General features: G+C 42.2%; 1 protein-coding gene across 1 annotated transcript in view; it reads right to left on the bottom strand.

The window, feature by feature from the left end:
- ARHGDIB (Rho GDP dissociation inhibitor beta) overlaps window positions 1-7,651 on the bottom strand; it is a 19,823-nt gene extending 12,172 nt beyond the window's left edge. The window contains exon 1 of the mRNA XM_017528520.2: window positions 7,366-7,651. The gene's annotated coding sequence lies outside the window, so the exon portion shown is untranslated. The remainder of the gene's footprint in view (window positions 1-7,365) is intronic.
- Between the last annotated feature and the right edge of the window lie 217 nt (window positions 7,652-7,868).

A 7,868-nucleotide genomic window follows, 5' to 3' on the forward strand; every position in this document is an offset into this window, starting at 1 on the left:
TTGACATGGTTTCACTCTGTCACACAGATGTCCACCTCCTGGACTACAATCTCCACCTCTTGGACTCAGGCAATTCTCCTGCCTCAGCCTCCCAAGCAGCTGGGACTACAGGCATGCACCACCTGCCTGGCTATTCTTTTGTAGTTTTGGTAGAGATTGGATTTCCCCATGTTCCCCAGGTTGGTCTTGAACTCCTGAGCTCAAGAGATCCACCTGCCTTGGCCTCCCAAAATGCTGGGATTATAGGTGTGAGCCACCCTGCCTAGCCAGAAGCTTACTTTTTCCTGGGGCTCGGCCAGATCATTGACACAACTTAGTCTCAAGCTCAGGGTCATGTCCACCTACTCAAAATGTTGAATATGTTGAAGCAAGAATATATCAGGTGACACCTGCGTCTGAGGGCACATGACCACAAAGCCTGGCAGAGGAGCCCAGATGCAGGTAGGTGCAGGAGTTGGCCTTTAGAGCACATCATCTCTAGATGATCACTTTTCTAAGGCCTCTGCATATTTCTCCTGACCTGCAGCCATGTGTCAGCTAAGCTACCAGACATTCAGTTACCTTATTTCACCTGTGAATATGAGAGAATATCTGTCTCTGTTTTATTATTTAAAATATATGTGAATCCCCATGCTAAATGAATAGACATTAGCTGATCTTGGCACGAAAACAAAAAATAAGGTAACTATGTGAGAAGATGAATATGTTAATTTGCTTCACTATAGTAGCATGTTTATTATCAATGTGTATCCCAAAGCATTATGTTATATACCTTAAATATATGCAATAAAATTAATCTTTAAAAGGAAATTTAAAATTTAAAATGTATGTGAATCCCCCAAAATGCTGCATTTTTTATTTTATTTATTTTTCTTCCAGACATAAAATTGTTTTTCTTTCACCCAACAGGTTTTGCATAATAAAGTGTACCCTAATAAAAACAGCAAATTGTTACCGAACACTTATGAGCCCAAAACTCAGCTATTATGGGATAAGTGCTTTGCATGCATTATTTCATTCAGTCATTGCAACATTGTGAGGCACGCACAATTAGTTACATTTTACAAATGCAGAAACTGAGACAAAGAAGAAAATATCGAATATTTCAATTACACAAACATTTAAAATTTCTATTCGTAGTATCACCATATAGATACTGAAATGAGTAATGGTCTGGATTCTAAAAAGGAGGCATTTGCAACACATACAGTAACAAGAGATTAATATCTGGAATACATAAATACCTCCTATGAATCAATTTAAAAAAATATTTATTGTATGTATTTAGGATGTAGAATATAACGTGTGGGATACAGAGATAGTGAAAAGGTTACTATCGTCAAGCAAATATCCATCATCTCACTGGCTTTTGTGCATGTGGCAAGAGCACCTACGATCTCCTCTTTAGCAAAAACTGAAGTACATGATAATATTATTAGCAATGTGCTGTGTTTTTGATGTTATATCTGGGTAACCTCAGTTTCTCCTGAAGCCCCAGCCATAAATGGCATATATAGTTCGGCAATGATTTCTCAAACTACATATGTGTATATTCAACCACAAACACCAATTTTCTCTTTTTGTCCTCCCATTTTACAGATGTGTGCTGAAACGAGAATAGGAATTTTATGAAAATTCTAGACTGTTTTTCAATCCCATTATCTAAAGGACAACTGATTTTCTTATTACAATATTGATATTATCGATAAAATTGTAACCGTTATCATATGCAGTGCTAAGTGCTTCTCATGGATTATCTGATTGAGTTCTCACAACAACTTTATCAGAACCGTCATGCTCTTTTCCAGACCTGGAAACCACAGTTCAGGTTAGTAACTTCCCTAAGAAGACAGGCCGTGTGAGAGGCAGAATTAATATCTGAGTCCAGGTTGTCTGACTTTTAGGCAGTATGCTTTATTGCTTTAGTTGTCTTTGAGAAGTTATAATTAAATTAGAGTTTGTTAGCTATCTTGGGAATCTACCTGGAGGTGCACAAGCAGAGGTAAATGCTTCTTTGCAAGCTCTGCAGAGGCAGCTTTAACAAAGCAGGGAAGTGTCAGATAACGATGGTTCAGTGCAACTCGGTTCCTGCGTTACCTCGTGCAAGTTGCTTAACCTTTCTGGGCCCCAGTTTCATTTTCTGCAAAATGAAGTCGTGGCATGAGAGGAGCTCTGAGGCCCCTGCTTAATTTAATGACTCAAATGCTGTCTAATTTAAAGAAGCTTGTGAAATGAGAAAAGAAAAAAGGAAGTCGGGCAGCTGGGGAGGACTCAGCCCATCAGCATAGAATCTTCTGGGTGGGCTTTCCTCACCTTCCTCAACTGCTCATCCACCATCCCACAAAGAGCAGATTTGGGTTTTGTCTGTTTTTGACTTTGGTCCTTTGCACAGGAATGAAATGGAGAATTAACAATTATATGTTTAACCAGGTTAACGTGGAACCCATTTGTTAGACCCCAAAGCACATATCATGTTTTCCCACATGCTTGGTACTCCAATTTTCTCTATTTTCTGTTTCACAGATGCCCACACAGATTAACTTTCACAGTGGAGCCCTCAAATCCCCATGTTTGCTATTCAGCAAAGCATTGCCAAGCATTAGATGTGCTGAGATGGGGACTTAATCTTCTCGGGCTCAATTAAAATGCCAAATTCAATTAGGATGGTTACTCACAGCATGCATATGACACAGCAGAAATCATTGTTTTGCTTGCAAGTTCAGTGACATTTCCAAGACATTGAAAGTGAATTACACTTAAAAATTTACACCTATCTCAGGATAGAGGATCATCTGTTTCATTAACGCAGCTCTAAATGAATTGAGGACAGGAAAAGGTAGCACTCCTGAGTTTAAGCTCAAGAATTAAACTCAGGAGTTTAAATTTAAACTCAGGAGTTACAGACTTTAAATTTACATAGGAACTTCTCTGATAGAAATCCCCTGCTTCTGGTACTTCCACATTACTCTCTCTCCTCTCTCTCTCTTTCTCCTGTCTCTATCCTCTCTCTCTCCTCTTTCTCTCTCTCCCTTACCCCACTTCCTTTTCTCTCTCACCTCTATCTCTTCTACCTAATACACTAATACCCACGGCCTGTGTGTCTAGATGCGTAATTCAGCACAATTTTAAAGATCCAGCTTTGGGATATGAAACAAATTACCCGGGTTAATTCAGAGAAAGGTGACTTTCATGTCTCACAGAACATAGATTTTAAGTCAGATGGACCAGGGATTCAAAACCCGGCTCTGCAATATTACAGGATGCAGGTGAGTTACTAATTTCACTCAGCCTCAGTTTTACCACCAGTAAAATGGGGATACTAATTCTTCTTTATGGCATTGAAAGATTAGAAAAAACATATGAAAAATTCTAGGACTATACTGGCCAAGAAGAGATGTTCAATGAATATTTGTTCACTTCCTTTTCTTCCTTCCCTGCCCTGATACGATCTGTTTTGTTGCAAAGTTTCAGTGAAGCTAGGTAACTGCTTCCATACCGAATGCTTTCCCCTGGATGGGAGCTGACTATGTCCCCACTCCTTCCTCCTTAAAAATAGATTTTTGTCTTTCAGGAGTACTAAAGAGACAAGAAGTTCTGTGGAATTGCAAGGATTGTGTAAAAACTGAATCAACCTTAAAATAACACTATGACTATTGTATTTCTTTTCAAAACTTCCATGTAAACAATTTAATTTTATATTTTATTTATTGGTTACTTTCTTAACTGAAACCAGAGGTTACTCTGTGAATGATGAGAAATGTCAGTGAACACAGGCACAGCTAATGAAGAGAATTCCCTCTGGCTTTGGAGCAAAATACCATGGACGCTTAACTCAGGTCCCCAAGCTGGATCTGCAAATGTGCTGGATTATGCATCTAGACCCAGAGCCATGGGTATTGATGTTTTAGGTAGAAAACATAGAGATGAGAGAGAGAGAGAGAAGGAAGTGGGGGAAGAGAGAGAGAGAGAGAGAGAGAGAGAGAGAGGAGAAGAGGGAGAAGGGAGAAGGAGAGAGAGGGAGGAGAGAGAAACGTGGAAGTACCAGAAGTAGGGGATTTCTGTCAGAGAAGTTCCTATGTAAGCATCAGCATTCTCTGTAACTCCTGTTATCTCCACTTTCCCTGATGACTAGGGTATGTCTGACTTTCCCTATATTGGGCTGTGAGTCTAGCGTGGGTCTGGAGACTTGGGCCATCTCTAAAAGACTGGCGACATTTCAGAGCTAGTCAAGGATTTGGATGTGCTGTGCTGGTTGATTGGCGATTTGGCGTATTGGGGGATTGCAAGTTTGTCTCTCAGGACACCGGAAACCTTCTTGGGTCTGGATTCCACCCTCTCCCCACCGCCCCATCCCTGGTGACATGGAGGAATCCATACCCCCGCTTTCCTCATGGTTAGTCCTCATGTTTTGGATCTGTGCAGTGCTGCTTTCTACTACCTCAGCCCCCCGAAGGACTATGAAAACTTCAAAACTGGACGAGAACAACCAAAGACAAGATCATTTTGTAAGAGACAATAAACATTGTAATCAATCCAGATAAAGGCACAAATTACTAGAAACATAATTCCTTGCCATTTCTCTTTGTGAGAGAAACAACTTATTTTTTGCCTGTGCATTCACGGCATATTTTTCCAACCCACATTCGTATGTACCAAGAGAAAGAACACAAGAGATCCAGTGAGCTTTTCTGAATGCCCAATGTGTGAAGTCATGCCACCAGATACCTTCACAAATATTAATAATCCTTAAAGAAATCTGAGCATTAAGGAAGTCATTGCCTTCAGTATCTCAAAATATTCACAAAAGTTTTAAATTAGCATTAAAAGACAGAAGTGAGAGAGAATTTTTTTAAATGACCATTTGTGCTAAGACTATCAGGTTCTTTAAGAAAGCCTAAGTGAATTTTTACCAGAGGTAAAATTTACTCTCTGGCTGAGGACACCAGAGAATAATACAACACAGGGCGATTCAGGATGGGCTTATTGCACAGATAAATGTTGCTGGTGTTTCAGGGGCAATATGAGACTCATCTCTGGGTATGCCAGTATAGACTCAAATACAGGATCCTGGGCAGCAGTAACATAAATTAGAAATAGGGACTCTCAAAATGTGGAACTGGAGAAAATTTCTTCCATGTGATTCTTCCTAAAGAACATGAGAAGATCACCTGAGCTTCGGGAGGTCGAGGCTGCACTGAGCTGTGTTCATGCCCATGCTCTTCAGCTTGGGGGACAGAGTAAGACCTGTCTCAAAAAGAAAATAATAGGACACAAGTGGTGGCTCACACCTTTAATCCCAGAACTTTGGGAGGCCAAGGCAGGTGGATTGCTTAAGCCCAGGAGTTCGAGACCAGCCTTGGCAACATGGAGAAACCCTGTCTCTACTAAAAACAGTAAAGTTAACCGGTGTGGTGGTGCGCGCCTATAGTCCCAGCTACTTGTGAGGCTGAGGCAGGAGGATCACCTGAGGCTCCTGAGTAGCTGGGACTACAGGCGCGCACCACCATGCCTTGCGAACCGCACTCCAAAGTGCAATTCGGACGCATTGTGGCTATTGATCCACTTTGAATCAGTGTGTTATTTTAGTCAAATTATTGAACACTTTCGCATTCTTCTTAGGAACAAATTTGAAAGTTTCTATCACCAGGCCTGACACAAAAAGGTCACTCAACAATTGTTGGTTCTCTTTTTCTATCTGCATAATTTTGATTCCCCAGGTCTTTTCTTTTCCTGCTGGCTGACGTTCGTCATATACTGTGCTCTCCCAAATGAGTTCAGACCCACGTCTTTCCCTCAGAATGACTCTGTTGTGCTGAGCGTCTGCTGAAAACAGAACCTTGATGTTCAGAGCCTACTTCCCTAGGGACAAATTCGTATTCTCCAAAACAAGGAAGGACCAAATTCCAGTCAAGGCCTGAAAATCGCTCGCCTCTTTCTGTTCAGTGACAGAATGGTTCGTACTCATGTTTCGCGTCTGTGAAGCACGGATGGAGAAAGAACTGTTCTCTTGCAATTTCACACATCTCACAAAACAGTAAGATGCTCTTGTTACTAAGCTTGTGCTATTTTTGCTTTGAGAAAGAATATAGTCTTATAAATTAAAAACACTCAAAGCCAATAGCAAGATTCACGATGCCGGTTAGCGACTAGACCTCTGCGCTCCCCTCCCCCGGCCAACAGGCCGACATGATCCTCTTGATCTCCTGTGGTGACCATCCCTGCACGGAGGAATGCCAGACCAACCCTGACTCCAGTAGCTCTTGGTCTTCATGTGAAGGGGTGACCATGAGCCCTCTGGGTGACAGCACTCCACCTTTGCCCACTCTGAAGAACTGCCCAGAGCTTATCAGACCCACACTTCAAGTTCCCATGGGTCTAGAGTTTAAATTACGGATTATCTTTATGAAATGTGCTGGCTGGGAAGTCCTCCAAAAGGGAAGAAAGTGTTTCGGTTCATACCTCAAGCACTTCCCCTAATGGTGGCCGAAAGTCAGACCTTGACATTTGGAAGGCCCACTGATCAGATGTCCTAGCTGGGCCCGCTTGAATTATTCTAAAACCTGCCTCTTAATAAGTTATTTGGTGTTTTCCATGTTTGCTTTTAGTTATCTCACATGTAAAATGCCATTATTATTATTAACAACAACAGCAACAAGCTTTTTGCCTATCCGACTGCAAGAATTTAATGCACAGTTTTTGTCAGTGGTGGGAATTCTCTCACTGTATGACTCATGAGTACACAACAATGTGCTATACCATACTTCCCCTTTGAGGGCTAAATTCCCTGCACTCTAAGGGAGGATTTCGTTATGCATTTCTCTTCTATCACCAGAAAATTCTTTAGTGGAAGACAGTTTAATATGTGACAACTTCGAACCATTTTTTTTTCTCTATCAACCAGCCTTTTACATTGTCTGCTTGAAAACAGGAAACCACACATCTCCACCCCAGCACAACACACCATCTACCAGCACAGTCCCTATCAGTTTGGATCTACAGTCTTTTTCTCCTGAGCCTGGCCAGGTGCCTGCTCCTACCATGCAGGAAACCCCTCCAGGCACTCCCAGTGCGTGTTCTCAGAGCGCTTCTCCAGAACATTCAGGATTGCACCTTCTGGGCTGCAGGCACCCTCTACCCTCCCTCCTGAAGCCTCCTCCCCTGAGCCACTGCCACCCTTCCCTTCTCTAACTTCCCCTTCTCTGCAGCCTCCTTAGCAATTTTCGATCATGATATTGTTTTAAAGGAAAACTGCCCCTCTACAAAAACAAATAAACAAATGGTAGAGGGTGGCAGCCCCGTTGAGAGGTTGCCGGCTTAGCTCTGTGCCCACCTGAAGCCTCCCCAGCCCGAGGTATTTGAACTTACATTCAGTGCTTCGCGTCTCTGTCCGGGGTGCCTCTGTCTCTCAACTCTGACTTCTGAGTACTGGCAGTTAGAACAGGAAGGAAGTTAGTGAGAAAAAAAAATTGTTTTAAACCTACTTGAAGAGGAAACCCTGGGCTGCCTCAAATCCTGTTCCTTTGCACAGCCTATCTCTCGATCAGCCAACTTTAGCAGCATTCTTGTCAATTAATGGCACATGTGCGAGCATGACAGCCTGTGTGACGTGGAGATGCATGAATGTGCACGCAAGAGTGTAGAGCCTATAGCTATGGGTATTATGAATAATTGTGAAGGTATGTTTGATAATCAGGTCATTTTACTGCATAAGGCTACAGAGGCAAAGAGCCTGAAACCAGTAGCGATACATTCACATCGGCTCTGCTTTGCACCACTCACTTCTGTTCCCACTGGGTCCCGGCCAGGTTCATTATCAGCCAGATATGTTGAAAGTTTGCTGGCAGTGAATGTAGAGCGCTGAGAAACTA

The sequence above is a fragment of the Cebus imitator genome, unplaced genomic scaffold, assembly GCF_001604975.1.
Source record: "Cebus imitator isolate Cc_AM_T3 unplaced genomic scaffold, Cebus_imitator-1.0 Scaffold2, whole genome shotgun sequence".
Taxonomy (NCBI): domain Eukaryota; kingdom Metazoa; phylum Chordata; class Mammalia; order Primates; family Cebidae; genus Cebus; species Cebus imitator.